A 22,770-nucleotide genomic window follows, 5' to 3' on the forward strand; every position below is an offset into this window, starting at 1 on the left:
GCCATCAGAATCCCAGAAAGAAAGGCCAAAGAATGTAGGACTAAAACAGTACTAATGGCAGAAATTTCCCCAAATTTGGTAAAAGATATAAACCTACAAATTCAAGACGTGTGAACATCAAACATAATAAACCCAAAGATATACATGTCAAGACATATCATACTCAAATTCCTAAAAACTAAAGACAAAATCTTGAAAGCAGCAAGATCTCTCTACAACTCAAATTCAAAACACAATTTGAATGACATCAGATTCCTCATCAGAAACTATGGAAGCTAGATGTAAGTGGGTCAATATTTTTCAAGTGCTGAAAGAAAAGAACTGTCAAGCGAGACTTCCACATCCAGCAAAAATATCCTTCAGGAATGAATAGGAAATCAACAAGTTCACAGAGAAAAATGTATAGAAGTTGTTTGTTAGCAGACCTACACTAAAAGAATAACAACAGAAAGTTCTTAAAAGGAAAAGGAAATAAATGATAAAAGAAGAAATCTTAGGAAATAAGTACTTTCATCAGGAAGAAAGGAGGAGCAACAGGAAAAGTAAAAATATGGATTAATACAATAGACTATCTCTCCCCTCTTTAGTTTTCCAAATTGTGTTTGACATTGAAACATTTAAGCCCGGGATAGGCTGAGAAAAATTCAAAGCCAGATTCAGCCCAAACTTAATGCTCCCCTTCCCATTTCTTTCCCTTTCTCAACCAGCAAATGGGCACACTGATCACCTCTTGGTCTACAGACCTAACTCTTCTGACCCTGCTGTGTAATGACCTTACTTACCCCTGTTACAGCTTTAAGAAAAGGGGATTTCAGTCTCTTCCCCTCCTAGATAGGGTATGAGACAAGAAAGTAATGCATCTGTCTGATATAAGACCTCTGCACATGATTTTTAACCATGGCAGGACAAATGATTAAAAGTGAAGGCTGATTCCTACTTACAATCTAGCTAAACATAGTTAAATATACTGCTGTATTCTGTACCAACATGTTAATTTATAGAAACATGTCTGATCAGTATTGCAAATAGCATCACACATATTTTATGATAAATTAGGTGAATTCCATATTTAACTTATTCAAATAGCGAAGCTTGTTTCTCTGCCACCTTTGAAAAGACACGAACTTGTATATGAGTGCAACTTACACTGTAACAGAAAGAAAAGGGAGCTTTACTCCTCTACATTCAGGAATGTTACTGACTGTGTTTAGCCTCAGTTCATATTCCACTGCCCTAAGCAAGATTCCATGAGGAGCAGTTTAGAGTTGAGAACAAAACATATGTGACCTATATTTTCTGCAACATGCTATTAGAGGTCACTTGCCCACAATTAGACATATTCTTGTACTAACAAAATATGAATGCAAGGAAAGTCCTGCTGGGAGCCACCACATTAGGGCAGAGAAACTAACTCCTCTTTCCTTTACCCAAAAATAAACAACAATGAATGAAGATATTGTAAAAATAGTTAGGAGGAGCTGACAACTCTCCTACATCTAGGAAACACATTTTTGGCATGTAAGAAAAAAGTGACCTTATTATTTTTTGAGAACTGTTTCATACCCAAGAGCCCATATAAATCTCTTCAAAGGTTTTTAAAAGGTTTAAAAGACAGGAAATTTAGATGTTTCAGCACCATTAATGCTAACCTTGGCACTGCGACTGCTACCAATCAATTTTTTCCTTTTAGAAAGAATGCATAATTTTGATGAATGCTATTGCAAATTACACACTAAAAACATAATTTTTCATATGAATGGGGCCAATGTCTTTTGGCACGCTTGTCATCACAATGTAGCTGCTAATCTTCAAATACAGTTATTAACAACTTCAGAAAATCATTTAGAAGACCAATTCTCCTTTGTAAGGTCAATGATTACCACAGTTAATGACCAATTGGCTATAGCCATTACTGTCCTGACCTTTACATCATGCTTTAAACTAACAAGGCAATAAATAACTATTAATAATGACCTATTTTGAAGGGTGTTTTTCAGTGACCATCTATGCTCACTGAAAACATAATTGTTTTGTGTTTTATATAATCACTCACTCACTTGCTGATTTTTGCTTGTTTTCTTGTTGTGGCTGGTGGTGTTTTATCATTAAAATAGGAATAATAGGGTAAGGAAATATAAAATCTGAGATAAACTCTATTAGCATTAAAGAAAAGAACCAATAAAACATGCACTGGGATAGAAAATATAAAGGATACTGAAAAGTAGAAAAGGAAAAGGAAAAGCCATCTTCTCTTCCTTTTCATCATCCAAAGGCAACCATTGCTAAGTTTCTTGTAATTTATTAAAAATTGTTTAATGCATATGTTCATGTATACTATATATATTTATTTTTCCTTTTGATTTGATATAACAGTTTCATACTTGATATATTGTTTGCAGCTTTCTTTTCCCACTTACAATATCTTGGAGAACCTATAACATCCGCATGCATAAATCTATCTCATTTACTTAACAGCTGCACAGTATTCTATCATAAGAAAATACAAATTTATTTAATGAATTTAATACTGATGGGTATCTAAGTTATTTCCCGTTTTTGTTTATTTTGTTTTGTTATTGCAAACAATACTTCAATGAAGACTCTTGCATACATATTTTTAAAAATTTATGCAAGATATCTGTAGTAATTCCTTGCGGTCTGACTCTTGGGTTAAAAGATATAGGCCCTTTTAATTATGAGAGATTTTGTTATACTGTCTTCGAAAAAGACTACATTGATTTATACCAGCCATTGAAGATGGTGTCCCTTTCTCCATACCTTTGTCACCACTAGGAATTATCAAACTTATTTTTGCCAATCTGCAAGGTAAAAAAATATCTCAACAGTGTTTTCATTTGGAGTTCTTTCATTATTAATAAGGGAAAGGTATAAACCTTCTCATGTGTTTACTCAAAGATAGTGTTGTTAGCTATTATTATTGTCTTAGTTAGAGCAGGAAAATCAAGTCTGGTACTGTTAGTTTAAGGCCTGACAGACAACAGCCACTCAGTAAATGCCTGCCCCCTTATCAGATGAATCAAACAACAGCTTAATAGAAATCTTCCTATAGGCAGACTTTATTATTCTGACACAATCTAATGTCTGATTTTCAAAATTCACAAGATTCCTGAAAACGAGCCAAGAGAAGCTGGCAACACTACAGAACAAGCAGGTTACAAACAGAAGGACACACAACGTAAACACAGCATGTAGTTGCTTTCCTGTAGCTATAATCATAGACAATTTTCTGTCCTGTTATACATAACACACATTTCTCCACATTATATAAAACCTTTGTAAACTTAAATAATATTCCATCAATCTTAAATAAGTTGTGTTTTATAGGTTTTTATTCTTTATATAAATACTATATTGTATGCATCTTTCTAGAATTTATTTTTATCTTTTCATTCAGTATTATGTGGCTGAGCTATACACATATTTATTGACACATGTAGATCTCCTTCACTAAATTAAACCACTTACAATTCTTTAATATAAAGTGACTTATTCATCAATTCTCTTATTAACTGATGTTTAACTGATTGCAAACAATGATGCAATGAACACTCTTTTAAATCTCTTTGAACAAGTGTACAATAACCTTTATAAGTATGTGTATGTATTGTGTGTGTGCAGAAGTGGCATTGCCGAGTCTTAAAGAAGCTCTAGCACAAGCGTTGGAGAGGATATAAAGAAAAGATAACTCTTCCATTATTGATGAGAACATACATTATGATGAGCCCTTTGCAGAGCAATTGGGCAATATCTTGTAACGTTTCTTCACCTGTAACTATAAACTGGTTTATCACTAAGATTCTTTTCACTCTTGTAATTTTATAACTGGAAGATTTTTTTGTTATCAGGTATAAAGCTGGCTTAGGTACAGAGTATTCAGAGCAATTAAACTGCAATGAAAAACATACTAATATATGATTGAAGAACAGTGCTTGACAGGGTTAAAAAGCATAATAAGTACAAAATTAAATCAATAGTCTGTTAAGACAGAATGCCATGTTGATAAAAACAAATTCTGAAAACCATACTACTGAAAGACCATTATTTTCAAATTGCTTCTAAAATTTCTAGAACAAATGATATAAATAACACCAGGTAAATGCATAGTGATATATTTGGTGTGGATTCCAGGAGTCATTTGTTATCTGAAAGTTGGCAATGCACATATGCCTACATATTTAATACCATTTAAGTATATTCTACTACATATAGAAAAATAGATGAAGCACATATCAGACTATGCCTGGCTTTGAAATGAGGGTAAAAAGTCACAGAAATAACCTTAGGTCCCAAAAGAACTTTATAGATTAATTTTTCTGACAGGTTAGAGGCAAATAGTATTTCATCCACAAAGCTGGGTAAAAGTACTGCTACTGTTCTTTATGCTCTAATTGGAAAATTCCCAAATTCTTATTATACACAGAAAATCTGGACTACTATCCAGATGAATCCATTATACCTGTACTTTTAGAAAAGGAATAGGCTGACATGAAGATGTTCTGAGGCTCCCAAGAATCTCTTGATCTTCTTAAAGGACTTACTGGATCCTCTATCAATGATCTAAGAGATTCCAAAGAACTACAATCATAGATTAGTCCAGCTAGTAAAAGTAGATCACCATATCAATCAATAAAGCATTTTCAGAACATTCAAAATTTTTACTGCCCAATCAAAATAATTATTCAAGCTAATGTGGAAAAGAAAAGATTTCCCAAACTATACTATATGAAATTTCCCCTTTAAGACAGATCATATGAATCACAGAAAGGGCATTTTATTCTAAGAAAAAAAGGTGAGGATTTTTTTGGTTTTTTGTTTGGTTTCTATAAAATCTTCATTTCTGTGCCTCAGATGGTTTTCTGTAATGGTAATTCTAGTATTTACACATGTAGAATGGCTCTTTAAAGACTGTCTCCAAATGATTCATACCTGCTAAATGTATTACTTTAAATCTTCACTCATATTTGTTAAAGCATAAAATACCACCTCTCCACTCAAAGTCCTTCGGCTTACACAAGTACTGTTTTATCATTGAATGATTGTTTCAATGTCATATGGCTTACCAATACATCTCAAAAAAAAATCTACTCTGACAGGTTTCTTTGTTCTCTTTACAAGAGAAAATAAACCTGCCACCAGCTGACCCACTCTGCTTGGCCCATCCTCCTTGGTTCTAACATTCAGCATTAACTATTAGGGATAAGTAGAACTAGCAGTAATTTAAGAAGTAATTTGGCAAATATGGTAAAAAATTTAAAATTTGTAAATAAGAATCCACATAAAAGTAATACTGTAATAGATGTAAAATCACCTTTTCATGCAGTAAAGGTATCCTTATGTAAACTGATATTTTGAATTCAGGGAACAAATAATTCAGATGTGAATAGGTTTTATAGAATCTAGAACTTCAAATTTAACGAATTTACTAATTGCATTGTATTAAACAAACTTACTGGTAAATGAGATATTATACCTTTTAACAAATATAAACTGTGCTTCTAGGAAAGAAGAAGAACAAAGTTTTTTAAAAAGTTACAACACATTCAAGACAATTTCCCTGGTTAAGCACAAATTAGAAAAATTATATATATTCTGGTATTTTAGAGGAGACAAGGAAATTACTAATTCCCAAACTGTCTACCTATACACAGCTTCTTTCCTAATTCAATACCCACCTAGAGAGAAAACTCTGCCCCCCATATTTTCCTTCTCTCCACTGTTTAAGTCACTGCTGTGACTGTGTTTGCTGATCTGGCAATGATCTGAAATCATCATCATGACGTTCTATAGATATTGCTTATTCCCAAGAAATGAATTCAACACAGAAAACGAAAATCATAAATGCTTCTAATTTGTCAAGCAGCTCTTTTAACTCTGTAATATTAAAGAGTAACAGATTCCTATTTAATTGTATTCCAAGAAACCTACAATATGTTAATTTGTAGAATATTTAATAATTTAAGATAAGGCATAATTTCACACAAATATATGTTTCCCCCACAAAGGTGAGCTAAATAATAATGGGAAAGAGAAAGGGGCAAAGAAGGGCATTACCCTCTGCTTTCTTCAATCGGGCTGTCAGAGGCATTGCACTACGCCATTCAGAAAATCATTGAGTGTCAATGTTTAAGTTAACTCTGATGTCTTCCTCCTTGAATTGGCTATATATATATATGCCACTCAGTCACAATTTATGCAGTATGACACTGCAATCTGCACACTAAATTTGTTGCTTTACATACATATCTATGGTGTCAGAAATAATATAATGTGGCTTTAGTGAGTGTACAAAAGACTCAAAGAACTTGATGGAAAAAATTATTAACTCCATCAAAAAGATTGTTTAATCAATCTTTAAGTTTTTATATATATATACATACACACATATCTTAACACACATTTGTGTGATTTATTCCTTGACATACTAAAATATATTTTTCCAAATCCTGAAAACATTAAGATAGAATATAACTGTAGCATAATATAATTATTCTAAAAATAGAAGCATATTATAGTATACTGAAGGCTTCACATGCAGTACATTTTAATACATATACATAGAGTAAAATGGACTTTCATTTTTTCATTCAGTTGTTCCTATAATCTTTTCTCTGTATTTTCTAAAATCATAAAAACTGGTATGAATTTTGATGTTTGTTCATTGATCCCTGCATTTTGGCAGTTCAAAGGTAAATTCATAAAAGAGAACAAATAGGTGTCAGGTATTTTTTGTTATTTAAAGTACTCTAATAACTGATTTTTAATTCATTAGCAATAGGTTTTCCTTGTTTGTGGGAATTTAACAGAATTTTGTTGGCTTCATATTTAAACTCAACCCTAGGAGTTCTCTGGTCTGGGTCCACGGAAAGATTGGCCAGACCCATGACATGATCTAGTTCCACCTCCATGCATGCAACAAAGGCATTTAGTTCATTTCCTCACATAAAGTTTATTTCCACATATTGTATTGCTTTAAACTGGTTGAAAATCAGATAATGGGGGTCTTAAGATTCAAAATAGTGCAAATTTTTCCAAGGATTTTACAAATACATCACTTTTTTTGTAGAGCCTCTTTCTAGCAAGACAACCTGTAGATAAATCACTTAGGAAAACTGAGATGTAAATATGTTACTACAAATAGATTCCAAATTTTTTATCTGGTTTTTGAGAAAGGGTAGAAAGTAATACCTTAAACAAAGCGCTGTTGCAGTGAGGAAGTGGGAATCTATGCAAAAGTAATTGGTGAAAAGCCAGGCTCATGATAAGCATGCACAAATTTTAGCAAAAACTTTGAATATTGAATTCTATGTTTACTCTGAAAATAGCCCAGTGTTTTGTCCTCAGATAAGCCACTTGAATTCTAGTCCTGTGTTACTCATCTGTAAAATCATACTTCTGGATTCAAACCCTTCCAGCTAGAAGAGTCTCTGACTCAAAGGAGTGATTAGAAGGAAAGCTGAGGGGACACCTGGCTCCTCTCTCATATAGAGGTTACACATATCTTTTCAGTAACTTCACCTCTGCCCCATTGTAAGTACTCAAAAAAGTTTGTTGAGAAATGAAGAAACATTTGTTCTGACATAAGAGAAAAATTAGAATTAAAAACAGGACTAGTAATGAAGAGGTTCTTTTTCTGCCTATTGAATTTCTCTAACCGGGTGTCTATTTAGGTGAAATCCACAAAAGAAAATGCTCAACTGAGCAAACCAGGAGAAAAGGGTCAAGATTACCAAGACTGGAAACAGATTAAGATCTAGAATGAAGCCAATTCTGCAAATAATAAGCAAGACCAAGATCATTAGAAATGTGAGCTGTACTATTAACCCAAGGCTAGAGGCAAAGCTCAAATTCAAGAAGGCTCAGGAAAGCCTGCTCTCCTGGTAGCTATTACTTACTATCTTCCATTTAGGTTATTTGCATATATCTCATCTCCTGACAAGATCATAACTTCCTTGGAAGCAAGGATTATTGTCTAATTTACATTTACATCCCCTGTATGCCTGGCACATTGCAGACATTCAATTAATATTAGGCAAATTAATTAAATACTATGCCTTCTAAAGAAAATCAATGCTTATCTTGACATTCAAACAAAACATCAGCTAAGAGAAAGTCAAAATATTTATCATTGGATAAAAGTTTGTTTTTTATTTATTTTATTAAAATTATATATGCACCTAGCTGCAATTATCAAATCATTCCAGAATGTTTGCTTAAAAAAATAGCAGATTAGTCTTCCACCACTCCACCAACCTATTACCCTTTCTCAGAGGTAAGTATGTTTAGTTCTTTCATATGATTATTTTGGAATTTACCCCTACGTCTCCAAATTCTTATATTACTACTTCTTAATTTCAAGTTTTAGGCATTTGACTTTGAAATACGAAAATGAGGACTGACAGGTATTTTCGATTTCCTTACGTCTTACTGACAGAGTGGGAATAGAGACACTTTTGTTTTCCTCTAAAAACTTGTAACTGAGTGCAAGACAGATCTAGATGATACCAATTCCCAAGGTTTTTTCATTAAAGTACGTTTCTGAAGATAAAAAAAAAAAAAAAAAAAAAAAAAAAAAAAAAGAAAAGAAAAGAAAATGAGGACTGAGCTCTATTTCCTCCACCCATATCCAATATATACACAATCTTTCCTAGGCAGATGTATTATAATTTTACCTAGATTCTTAGTGTTTCTATATTAATAATTGTAACTACATAAACAATATTCAGAGCTGAGCTATGTAGTAAGCTACTATTACTTCTTTCCTGCACAACTTTTTGTTTTTCTGAGGTAATTAGTGTATTGGGTTTTATTGTTTTTGTTCTGCTTTCCTTGCTTAGTTTTCTAAATATGTAACAGAAATTCAACACCAAATTCTTCACTAGAGGATATTTTAAAAGTTTTCCTGTGCATTACGGCTACTGTGTCCCTTTGGCATCTTTAGGAGCAATATAAATATTTAAATTGTTTTCAATGGTTTTTCGGTTATCAACCTCTTGCTTTACTGAATAGGAGTATCTTAGGCCTGCGTCACAAAGTACTTGGACTTTATATCAGCTATAGATATTTCTGATGTTATAGAACTTTACATTGATCAGATATCACTTAAAAATATTAAATTGTTTTAATGTGATGTAATGGAAACAGCACAAGATATGGAGACAGACAGATCCAGTAGAGAATTCTAGCTCCACCCTAATGGAACAGTTATTATTTCTTTGACCCTCAGTTTCCTTATCTAACTGGGAATTTAAAAAATGGGGATTGTTGAGAATATCATAGGTTGATTTCTGATTTGTCTATCCACTTGAAAAATTTAAGAATAATAAAGGACCTGGATAAAATCTTCTATAAGCATACACCCACAAGATGGGACACAGAATTAACTGAAGATCACCAAGTCCCTAAATAACAAAGGGAGGAATCTTTAAGGTGAATACTGAGAGTAAATGAGCCAGAGTTATTTGGGGCCCACAGTTCAGGAAGAGTAGCAAATGAAGATCATAATAATCATTGTCATTAACTGAGTACTTACTATTTATCGGGTGCTTTCTCATATAATCCTAAATGTCAGCAGCTATGAAATAATTTTGTCCACTTTACACATGAGAAACTGAAGCAGAGTAACTAAATCCTATTGAAGTTCGTAGATACTAAGTGGCAGAGGCAAGATTCAAAACTAGGAAATTCTGATACCAAAGTTTGTGCCATGTGGACTCAATTATGACCTGACAATGACTTCCATGAAGATTTAAATGGGCAAAATGATCCTAAATTGTTCATATACATAATGTATTATATGTATTATAATTTTTTGAAAGAAAGCCCTGTTGGTACCTGAATTGAGAAATTGGGAGCAGTTCTATGAGATTATGTATGCTTTGTCAAAGAAAGCAGAAGAAATTGTGCGTGCATTTCCTCAGACCACGGTAGTTTGATCATGAAGACTGACCACATTAAGGATGCGGAGGAAGGCATGTCAGCGATGTGACGAATGCTACATTACAGGTTATAATACACAGTGCATACTATAAACTGAATGGTGACTTCTAAAAATTCATATCTTAAAGTCCTAACCCCTAACTCCAGACTATATCTGGAATTAGGGTCTTTAGGAAGTAATTAAGATTAAAATAGGTCATATGGGTATAATCTTAATCCAATAGGACCATGACCTTATAAGCTTTCTCTACCATGTAAGGACACAGCAAGAAAGCAGCACAGGAGGAAAACCCTCACCAGAAACCACCCTGCAAGACCTTGATCTTGGACTTCCCATTCTCCAGAACTGTAAGAAAATAAATTTCTGTAGTTTAAGCCACTCCTCTATGGTATTTTGTTAGGCAGCCTGAGCAGACCAACAGAGAGTATGAATTTAGAAAGAACTTAATAATGTTAGTTGTCTTTTCTTCCTCTTGCTACCTTTGCATATATTGGAGAAAAAAATAAGTAGCAGAGAAGTACTCAGTTGTTGAAAAGAAAAATAATGTGAGATTCCTAAAAGAGAAACAGATTCAAAGAAAAAAAGAAAAAATTTCTATTTAACATTAAGATTATATGGTATATAAGGAACCAGAGGTGGAGTCAGAAAATCTGAACTCAGAAATGCTTAAAGTGGGTCTTAAAAATGGAAACAACAGTTCAATATTCAACAACAACAAAAATACATGAAAATGTGGACTCACAGAGCTTATAAAACAATCAAATAAAGGAAGAAGAAAAAGGAATCTAATGGCAACAGGACAGAATTTCATCAAACCACAAAGACTAAAAGACAGAGAAGAAAGAAACTGATAATTTATAAAACTACTAGAAATCAATTAACAATATGACAAGAACAAAGCCTCAAAATATTAACTTTGAACATCAATAGATTAAATGTTCTATTTAAAAGACACAGATTGGCGGAATGGATAAAACAAAAACATGATCCAACCATAAGCGGCTTTAAAAAAACTTACCTTACTATAAAGACACACATAGATCGAAAGCAAAGGGGTGGAAAAAAGATATTTCACGCAAATGGAAACCAAAGTGAGTGGCAGTAGCTACAGTTATATCAGATAAAACAGATCTTAAATCAAAAACAACAAAAAAAGACAAAGAAAGTCATTATATAATTATAAAGGGATCAATTCAGCAAGAGGACATAACAATCCTAAATATAAATGCACCCAACATTGGAGCATCTAGATTCACAAAACAAATATTACTCGACCTAAAGAAGGAGACAGATAAGATAATAAAAGTGGGAGACTTACACACCCCACTTACAGCGCTGGACAGATCATTAAGACAGAAAATCAACAAAGAAACACTGGACCTAAATTATACTTTAGACCAAAAGGACTTAACAGACATTTACAGAACATTCTACCCAACAACTACAGAATATACATTCTTTTCATCAGTACATAAAACATTCTCCAGGACAGACCACATGATGTTAGGCCACAAAACAAGTCTTAAATCTTAAAAGATCAAAATCCTATCAAGTATCTTTTCAGACCACAGTGGAATAAAGGTAGAAATCAACACAAACAGCAATTTCAGAAACTCTACAAACACATAGAAATTAAACAACATGCTCCTGAACAATCCCGGGGCCAACAAAGAAATTAAGAAGGAAATATAAAAAATTTTTGAATCAAATAAAAATGAAAACACGATATACCAAAACCTCTGGGATATAACAAAAGCAAGCTAGTAAGGAAGTTTTTGGCATTAAATGCCTGCATCAAATAAATAGAAAGATCACAAATCAACAACAACCTATCGTCACACCTCAAGGTACTAGAAAAACAAGAACAAAATAAATCCAATGTTAGCAAAAAAAATAACAAGATCAGAGCAGAATGAAATGAAATAGAGATCTCTCTCTTCAAAAAACCAATACAAAGTATCAACAAAACGAGTTGGTTCTTTGAAAAGATAAATGAAATTGACAAAACACTAGCTAGACTAACCAAGGAGAAGATCCAAATAAACAAAATCAGAAATGAAAAAGAAGACATTACAACTGATACTACAGAAATACAAAAGATTATCAGACACTATTATGAACAATTATACACTTACAAAGGAGAAAACCTAGAGGAATAAATTCCACCCAAGATTGAACCAGGAAGAAACAGAATTCCTAAACAGACCAATAACAAGTAGCAAGACTGAACCAGTAAAAAAAAAAAAAAAAAAGGAAAATTCTCAACCAAAAAAAAGCCCAGGACCAGATTGTTTCACAGTCAAATTCTACCAAATGTACACAGAAGAACTAATACCAATCCTCCTGAACTATACAAATCCTCAATAAAATACTAGCAAATCTAATCCAACAGCACATCAAAAGGATAATACACCATAATCAAGTGGGTTTTAATACCAGAGAAGCAAGGATGTTCATCACACACAAATCAATAAATGTGATATATCACATAAACAGAATGATGGACAAAAACCATATGATCATCTCAATAATGAAGAAAAAGCATTTGATAAAATTCAACATCCTTTCATGATAAAAATCCTCAACAAACTAGGCATAGAAGGAACATACCTCAAAATAATAAAGGCCATATACAACAAACCCACAGCCAAGATCATACTGAATGGGGAAAAGTTGAAAGCATTCCTACTAAGAACTGGAACAAGACAAGGATGCTCACTTTTACCACTTTCATTCTGCATAGTACTAGAAGTCTTTGCCAGAGACATCAGGCAAGAAAAAAAAAAATAGAAGGCATCGAAATTGAAAAAGAGGAAGTCAAATCATCCCTGTTCACTGATAATATGAGCCTATATCTAGAAAACTCTAAACACTTCACCAAAACATAGATTTGATAAATGGATTCAGTAAAATTTCAGGATATAAAATCAACATACAAAAATCAGTAGTGTTTCTATAGACCAGTAACAATCTAGGCAAGAAATAAATCAAGAAAGCACTCCCATTTACAATTGCTATAAAAAATATCTACGAATATATTTAAACAAGGAGGTGAAATATCTCTACAAGGAAAACTACAAAACACTGATGAAAGAAATTATAGATGATACAAACAAATGGAAAACCATCCCATGCTCATAGATTGGAAAAATTAATATCATTAAAATGACCATACTGCCCAAAGCAATCTACGGATTTAATGCAATCCCTATCAAAATACCAGTGTCATTTTTGGCAGAACTTGGAAAAACAATTCTAACGTTCATATGCAAAGAAAAAAGAGTCTGAATAGCCAAAGCAATTTTGAGCAAAAAAAACAAAAACAAACAAAAAAAGCTAGAGGCATCACATTAGTAACCAAAGCAGCAAGGTAGGTACTGGTATAAAAAACAAATACAGAAATTAATGGAACAGAATAGAGAACCCATAAACAAAGCCACTTACTTACAGTCAATTGATCTTTGACAAACTTGACAAGAACATACACTGGGGAAAGGACACCTCTTTCAATAAATGGTGATAAGAAAACTGGATTGCCATATACCGAATAACATAGACCCCTATCTCTCACCATATACAAAAATTAACTCAAAATGGATTAAAAACTTGAATGTAAGACCAGAAAACTGTAAAAATATTAGAAGAAAACCTAGGGAAAACTCTTTTGGACATTGGCCTAGGAAAGAATTCATGACTAAGACCTTAAAAGAACAGGCAACAAAAACACATAGATAAATGGGACGTAATTAAACTACAAGGCTTCTGCACGGCAAAAGAAACAATCAACAGAGTGAACAGACAACCTGAAGAATAGGAGAATATATTTGCAAACTATACATCTGACAAGGAACTTAATATCGAGAATTTATAATAAAAAATTCAACTCAAAAAAAATTCCCCCCAAAACAAATCAAACCATTAAAAAGTGGGCTAAGGACATGAACAGACATTTTACAAAAGAAGATGAACAAATGGCCAACCATATAAAAAATTCTCAACATCACTAAGTATCAGAAAGATGCAAATTAAAACCACAATGAGATATCATCCTACACCAATCAGAACAACTATTACAAAAAAAGGCAAAAAATAACAGATATTGGCCAGGGTACAGAGAAAGAGAACTCATACACGGTTGGTGGAAATGTAAATTAGTGCAACCTCTATGGAACATAGTATGGAGATTTCTGAAAGAACTAAAAATAGAACTATCATATTATCCAGTAAACCCACTACTGGGATTTACCCAAAAGAAAAGAAATTGATATATAAAAAACATAACTATATGCTGAAATTTAAAATAAATAAATAATATAATATATACACAATGGAATACTATTCAGCCATAAAAAAGAATGAAATGTCCTTTGCAGCAACATGGATGAAACTGGAGACCATTATCTTAAGTAGTCACACACAGAAAGACAAATACCACGTATTCTCAATTATAAGCGGGAGCTAAGTAAGGTGTACACCTGAAGTTAGAGTCAAGAATGATAGACAGTGGAGACTCAGAGGGTGGGGGGAGAGCACTCAGAGAAGGGTAGATGATGAAAGGTTGTTTGGTGGCTACATGTGCATTGCTCCAGTGATGAATGCACCAAAGGCTCTGACTTCACCACAATGCAATATATCAATGTAGCAAAATTGCATTTGTACCCCGTGAATATATACAAATTAAAAAGAAAAGAAAACCTGGACTCTAGGGAGGCTTAGCCTCTAATAAGCTAGATAGCATTCACTAAGTCACTTACATATCCTTTCCATTTCCTTAGATATAATCACAGAAGTCAAAATAGTAATACATGACCCTTTAACATCTGTTTTGCTAAAACACCCTAGGATCCTGTAATCTAGGTGGCAGAAAACTAGTCAAATGAAGAGTATGCCCAGGATATATTACTAAAGTGGTAACACACGGATAATTTAAGAGAAATTCCAAATTAGATCCCAGTAACCAATAGAAAAACTAAACATAATAAAAACTGTGATATGCTCTATCCAGAGCCTACATATTTTCAAGGCAGTCTATAGATCATAACAACAAAAGCAATTACACAATTTCCACTTAAATAACAAGTTTCTGTGGTTTAAAAGTGGCAGGTTTTCCACCCTATAATAATAAGTCTTCGGCTGCCATCAGCTATTTTCACAGCATAATTTGTATTGGAGAAAAGAAATACAAACAACACTGTGTTTCAAGCTGTGACAGAATCAGAGATTGAAGAGATTTGATTTAAGAGGACGTCAGATACAAAGCAAGTATGTTGGTTAAAAAAAAATATATAGCACAATCCATCAAAAATGTCTATCAATATGGAATATTGGAATATAAGGGTTTTGTGGAAATCCTTAACTTAAAAGTTTCTTAAAATAAAGAACTGTGAGACTCATTTTATTATTAAAACTGGAATTAATAATTGTTTTCAAAGAATTCAGAGGATTCTGACATTTCAAAACAAAACAAAACAAAACAAAAGTGTGCCCCTAATGCAGCTGTAGTGTCGCAGACAGAGCTTGGAACTAAAGCTGGTCCTGGATTTACATCCGTGGTCTGCCATTTATTGGCTGTGTTATCATATGTAACACACTCAACCTCTCTTAGCCTTATAGTTTCCTCCACACAGCTTCAGTTAAAAATGAATATGATTAATATATGTGAAAGGGCTCTGTAAAAATGTTGCTAAAAAAGTGAGAACTTCTAAAGAAGTCTAAGACATGTTCAATTTTTCAGTGTATAAAATGTGATGAGATGTAAAAAAACACAAGCAAAACAAAAGGCAAAAGGAATTCCCAAAGCAAAAGAATCATATGAAGATACAGAGAGTACCTAGAGTACCTAAAGGGAAATTTTTTCAATAGCAAGTACCATAAAAATTTAAATACCAGAAAGTAATGCAATAAAATATTTTTAAATTTGTCTACTTGGGACTGATGATTTTTATATCGAGGCTAAGATAAAACTTGTTTTGGAGTTACTTGTAAGGTAATATATCTTCTAGTTCCTATCAAGATCGTAAACTATTGGCTTCTTCCACAAAAATCAATCCTGAAAAAATTGTAGCTTCGTGAGGGAAACAGTTATAAAAGAAACTTAAAAAAGAAAACTATGAGCATTAGAGTCAGGGTGCTACAGCCTAATTTGGGAAGGAACAGATTGTAAGGAAACTTTTCCGTGTTACCCTTCCCTCTCCTTTGAAGATAAACAAAGCATACACCTTCAACATGCCATAGAAACTGGACAGCAGAAGGCCAATTATTAATGTTAGCAGGGTACCACGGGGCAACTTAAGGGCTCTTGTGAAGGTGAAAACCGTAGGTAGAGAAGAGGCAGGAAGTGATCAAGAGGGATTCAGCGGTGCCTGGAGTTCCCTGCCAGATTAAGAATATTTGACCATAGGCTTGCCTTTGGCCCGTCCCAATTCACATTACCAGAGTAGCTATATCCTGGGAATAAAAATTGATCTAGAAATCAACTATGAAGAATATCCACCTATTAAAGCAATACAAATATCTAAACACATACCACTGGCTTCCCCTTCAGGTCAGGAGCGAGGAAAGAGTGGAAGGGCAAAGCCACGTCAGGCAACACCATATTTAGAAGCAAGGAGGGAGAGTGGGTTCCTACATGCCCAGATTTCTCCCAGACCAATCATTCCAATCAGGTCCACAAAACCAGAGACAACTAACCAAGAGATTCTTGGAATTGCTGCCACTCCGAGAGCTCACCAGAGGAAACTGAATTGTGCCAGGGAAATTTACGCCAGAAGAGGCAAAGGCCACTAGGTGGCACCAAACCACAGTTGGCTCTCAGCCTAATCCCCAGAACTAGGAGCTAACAAAGAGCTAACTAGGAGCAAGGAGCTAACTAGGAGCAAGGAGCTAACTAGGAGCTAGGAGCTAACAAGTTTGCTCTATTCATTTCATCAATATTAACATCATATAGTCTTGCACGTTACATAATCGAAAATTCTGGACTCCCCCTTTTGTCTTGGGGAGGGGTTTTATGTAGATGTTGAAGCCAAATTATTGGAATAGATGTACCAATCATTTAAGATAAACATGATATAGCTAAGGCAATAAGGAAAGATATCAACACTGTAAAGTATGAATAAGAAATCATTAAGAATAATTTAAAATGTTGGTATAAAAATAAATGCAAAAAAAATACAATAGAGGAGATAAATAGCAGGATGGCTATAGCCAAAGGATACGTGATTTAGAAAATCAGATTGGAGATCTTTCCTAAAAGGTAATAGGAAAGAATATGATATAACAACATGAAAGACAGCTTGGGTGTGGTGGCCTGTAATTCTAGCACTTTGGGAGGCCAGGGCGGGAGGATATTTTAAGGCCAGGAGTTCAAGAGCAGCCTAAGCAACATAGTGAGACCCCTGTCTCTGCAAAAAAATAGAAAAATTAGCCAGGCATGATGGTGCACAACTGTAGTCCCAGCTACTCTGGAGGCTGAGGCAGGAGGATCACTTGAGCCCAGGAGTTTGAGTCTACAGTGAGCTACGATGAGGCCACTGCACTCCAGCCTGGGTGACAGAGCAAGATCCTGTTTAAAGAAAACATGAAAGAAAAGCCAAGGGATAGAAGCAGATATGTGAACATCCAGGTAATAGGAGTCTCAGAAAAAATGGTGCGAAGAGGGAGGTGGAGAGAGAGACAAAAAATTTCTTTGAAGGAATAATTAAAATAAATGTTCCAGAACTAAAGAAAGATGAAAGATCTTAGAATGGAAAGACTAACAGAACAAAGAAGAAAAAATCTGTAATATGACATATTGTGGTTAAATTTTAAAACAAAAAGAATTTCTAAAGCTTCGAAAGAGAAGCAGATAAACTTTGGAACAAGAGAATAAGAGTATGATATAGTAACACTTTAAAAGTATTGAAGGAAAACAATTTTGACTCTAGAATTTTATATCAAGCCAAACTGTTACTCAAAGGTGAGGACAGAATAGAAATTCCTCAGGCATACAAGGCCACAGAAGGTTTCCGCCACAGAGACCCAAACTGAAAACATTCTAGGAAAAGTACTCAAAAAACAAAATCAGGAAGATGATTTAAATATAGAGTATATAAGGGTTATCAAATATTTTACCTGTTATTGTATAACAAACAAAGCTGAATTAAACATAAGCTAAAAAAAAAAAAGGAAAAAGAGAATACCCATAACAACTAAGAACTAAAACTCTAAACAATGAATTAGTACCAAGAAAATAATAATGAGCATAAATCAACAAAATTTTAAATAAAAATGCAATAGGGGAGATTGGCAAAGGTTGCTTTTCTGAAGACTATCAACAAATATCTGCCGGGCGCGGTGGCTCACGCCTGTAATCCTAGCACTCTGGGAGGCCGAGGCGGGTGGATCGCTCGAGGTCAGGAGTTCAAGACCAGCCTGAGCAAGAGCGAGACCCCGTCTCTACTAAAAATAGAAAGAAATTATATGGACAACTAAAATATATATATACAAAAAATTAGCTGGGCATGGTGGCGCATGCCTGTAGTCCCAGCTACTCGGGAGGCTGAGGCAGTAGGATTGCTTAAGCCCAGGAGTTTGAGGTTGCTATGAGCTAGACTGACGCCACGGCACTCACTCTAGCCCGGGCAACAGAGTGAGACTCTGTCTCAAAAAAAAAAAAAAAAAAAAAATCTACAAACCTTTCCCAAGATTTATCAAATACAGGGGTGATGTGGAGGGATGAGACAAAGAAGCCAAATACAGAATGAAAAGGGGAACTACAAAATGTTAAATAGATATTTTTAAAGTGTCATAAGTATAACCTAGTAATTTGGAAATCTACATAAAATCAAAAAATTCCTAGAAAAATATAGTGCACCAAAATTATCAAAAAGAGAAATAGAGACCTTGAATATACTGAAAATTATGAAATAATCTGGAATGCTACTGAACGTATCCCTCTCAAAAAGCCCAAGGCCCACATGGTTTTATGAGTGGGTTTTAATAAACTTTTAGAAACATTAATGGCTTTCTAATACAAGTTGTTAAACCAAATTGGAAGAGTGAGAAACTGCCAAGCTCATCTTAGAGGTTAATGGAATCTTGATTTTTCAAAACTAGAAAATGTAAGGAAAGAAAATATGGGCTCACTTCACTTAGGAATTAGATTGGGAGGGTGAGCGGAAACACCACCAAATAAAATATTAGCTAACTGAATCCAACATTTTATCAAAATATAATTGTCTCCAGTCCAAATACTAACTAGGCCTGATGCTGCTTAGCATCTGAGATCAGACAAGATTGGGTACGTTCAGGGTGATAAGGTGTCCTGGAATGCAGAGGTAGTTCATTTATCTTTATTTAGCTCAATTAACATAGGAAAAACGTGATAAAATTTATGACCTATTTACAATTTTAAAAAGACTTACATTATAAATGGAAGAGAATTTCCTTACATTGGTAAAAGCTATGCAAGAATACTGTTCTATCTGAATCTAGATGACCACCTGCTAGTGGAACTCAGTAGCAAAATAAATTCAAATAAATTTTCAGTTTTCAATTTTCTTCACTATCTCAGTTCTCACAAATAACTATCCAAAATTCATGAACCATATATAACCAATTAAATGAGAATCTTGCTACACCAACTCTGTAATTTTAAGCCCCAAGTAATCTTGGATAGCAAAGAATATCTGTATACCAAAAACTTACATGCCCATTATACTGGAGAATCTACATTTTCTGTAAGATCAGGAACAAAAGAAAGGAAACTACTAGCATCACAACTTTTAAATACACTTCTAGAGGTCTTGGACAAAATAAAATAGAAAAGAAATAAAACATGAAAGACTAGAAAGGAAAAAAATCATTATTTTTAGATCATATAAATATCCACCTAGAAAAAAAATTTTTTTAAATTTCAGAGTAAGAGAGTTCAGTGAGGTTGCCATATAAAGGGTTTTTATCCTACATTGCATAAACTATAATGGGTCTATAAATTTGGATGGAAAAATATGACATTTTTATAATCAATTTCTATTTGAAATACTTCTATTTACTTTCCCTAACATGTTATATTTTTACTTTCACTACTCTAGTTAGCATTTCCTTCAATTATGAATGTAGACAATTTCTATTGTCACCAGTAAAAATCAAAGATGTTTCCATATCACATGGAAATATGCAGATATCTTAAAATAACACTAATGTTCACTATTTCAAAACTATGATAGCTATTAGACAATATTATTTAATACATTAAAAAAGAAACATGTATCTACATGTTCTAACATTATCCAGAGAAAGTTCCCATAGACTTCTCCAGATTGCCAATTGTCCAGAAAACCTAAGTCTTCGAAAACCCTGATTAGGGAGAGAGAGAAAATTATCCTTATTTGAACAAACTACTCAATATGATAAACAAATTTCAATGTTTATGTGAAGTATGTGTTTTTTAAAAAAATGTTTACTTAAAACACCTCTTGAGCACCAGAAGTACTAGGGGATGGCCAAGCGGTGACGTGATTCTGTCCATGTTGGAGGGACTGGGCCACTGCATGATGTGGCACAGCAGGTGCCTTAAGGCTAGACCCTGAGCCACTACACGAGTTGCCCATCTGTCGGAACGTGAAAGGACAAGGCCTGGGGACACCCCAGACCCCTTCTGCTTCTACCCATCACAAGTGCCACTACTGCCATGGACCTCACCATCTCTTCTCCAGCCTCTTCGGTAAGAAGTACACGCACATTTTGATGGCTGGATTGGATGCTGTGGGCAAGATAACCATTGCGTATAAACTGGACTTGGGGAAGATAGTCACCACCATTCCTAACATTGGTTTTAATGTGAAAACTGTATAATATAAGAACTTGTGCTTCACAGTACGGGGTGTTGGTGATCAAGATAAAATTAGGCTTCTCTGGAGCCATTACTTCAGAATACCCAGGGTCTTATTTTTGTGGTAGATAGCAATGATCATGAAAGAATTCAGGACGGAGCAGAAGAGCTAGAGAAAATGCTTCAGGAAGATGAGCTGAGAGATACAGTACTGCTGCTGTTTGCAAACAAACAGGACTGCCAAATGCTGCGGGCATCAGTGAAATGACAGAAAAATTAGGTCTTCAGTCTCTTAGTAACAGAACATGGTATGTTCAAGCCACCTGTACTACACCAGAAACTCGTCTCTAAGAGGGACTTGACTAGCCGTCAAATGAGCTTTCAAAACGTTAAATGAAACTGGATTTCTAACCAAGGACATGTTTGATAGCATTGGTCTAGGCTTGTTAAAACAAAATTAGTTTGCATCTTGGTTATTAAACAGTATCTGAGACTGATTTGGGCAGAATATTACAGCATTTAAACTTATTTTGTTGCCAATTATTGTTTACCAAGTATAATGTTGCTACTTAGCAATATGCATGGTTTTAAAGAAATTCTCCTTGGGAAAAAAGTATAGTTTTTTAATTTTACTTCCCTTAAGTCTAAATGCCTGAACATAGCTATTGTGAAACCTTTAAATAAAACCATTTTGAATGTTTTTTGAGCTACAACAAATAATGTTTTAAAGTTATGCCCTTGCTACTTTACCTGATACCTTTATCATTCTTGGAACAATTTGCTGATTTTAAAATGTAGCATTCCATTTGTATTTACTTCTCTCCCTTGCCAAAACGATTTTCTAATACTGCTTGTACCAGCCAGGCCAGTGTTCCAAAACACTATTCAGTGAACTATAAGTTCACTGAGGAACTTATTTTTTCCCCCATATTGACTCCTCGCCTCCACTGGCCAAGTTTACCTTTGTGTGGTTTGGTTTTGATAGCTGATTACTTCTATGCTGATTACAAAGAGTTCATATTGAGAAGGTTTTTAATATTCAGTAAATTGTCTTCTTTTATATCTTTTTTATGTTGTATGTTGCTTTTGGTAACAGCCTGACTCTTTGCCTAGAATATGATAGTTCTGGTGACGATTTATTGTTTATTACATTGTCGAGGGGAAGGGCATGCCTCTAATCCTCATTTCAGTGAGGCAAAGACATAAAATGTAACCAAAATGTTTGTACCCTCATAATATCCTGAAAGAAAAAAAAAGATAAAAGTGTTCAAAATGTCAATAAAAAATAAAAAAAAAATCATGATTTTTTTTAGTTTAAATAAGTATGGTAAACGTATCATAAGAATATTAGGTTAATTTGTTTATTTTTGTATGAAATAAAGATTACAATCCTTTAAAAAAAAGTGTTTTTGGAAATCTCATCAAATTCAATGCATAAGTTTCCTTCATAACCCATTTGGAATTATTGCTAATAAAATGAAAAAACATAAAAAAAATAAACACTTCTTTTTCAATTAACTCATTTGGTCCCAACTGAGTCAGAAAGACAACAGATGCTTTTGTCCCAGTGTAGCCTCTACAATTAAGAGCACCTCAAACACTGAAAGGGTCAGGTGCTCTGTCCCAAGTGATCAAAAGATAAAGAGAACCAATGAAGGAACTAAATTATTTAAACTGGTCAAGAGGTAGTAGATGAAAATCATCACTTTATAAATCATTACACAAAGTAGGAGACAAAATAGTCCCTGCCTCTATGCTAACTCTTTATTTCAATTTTACAAATGTATAGGTATAAATAGGTTTAAAATGAAAATGAAGAGATTTCAATTCAAAGTAAGCTGAAAATTTCTGACACTCAAATGAGTTAGGAAGTATTCAGGATTTTTATCTAGAAGCTTTTCTAACTATATCTCTATTTGTTGAAAAAGATTTAAGGTTTAGTGCAGAGATGAGATCGGCTCTCTAAGCCTTGTCAACTTCATTGATCCATAACAATAACTTC

At 33.9% G+C, this 22,770-nt stretch overlaps 1 protein-coding gene and 1 pseudogene across 2 annotated transcripts in view; one reads left to right on the top strand and one right to left on the bottom strand.

The window, feature by feature from the left end:
* LOC138398371 (ADP-ribosylation factor 4 pseudogene) overlaps window positions 1-21,161 on the top strand; it is a 42,674-nt pseudogene extending 21,513 nt beyond the window's left edge.
* FBXL17 (F-box and leucine rich repeat protein 17) overlaps window positions 1-22,770 on the bottom strand; it is a 490,961-nt gene that overhangs the window by 357,916 nt on the left and 110,275 nt on the right. The gene's annotated exons all lie outside the window — the stretch shown is intronic.

The sequence above is a fragment of the Eulemur rufifrons genome, chromosome 17, assembly GCF_041146395.1.
Source record: "Eulemur rufifrons isolate Redbay chromosome 17, OSU_ERuf_1, whole genome shotgun sequence".
In the NCBI taxonomy this organism is placed as follows: Eukaryota; Metazoa; Chordata; class Mammalia; order Primates; family Lemuridae; genus Eulemur; species Eulemur rufifrons.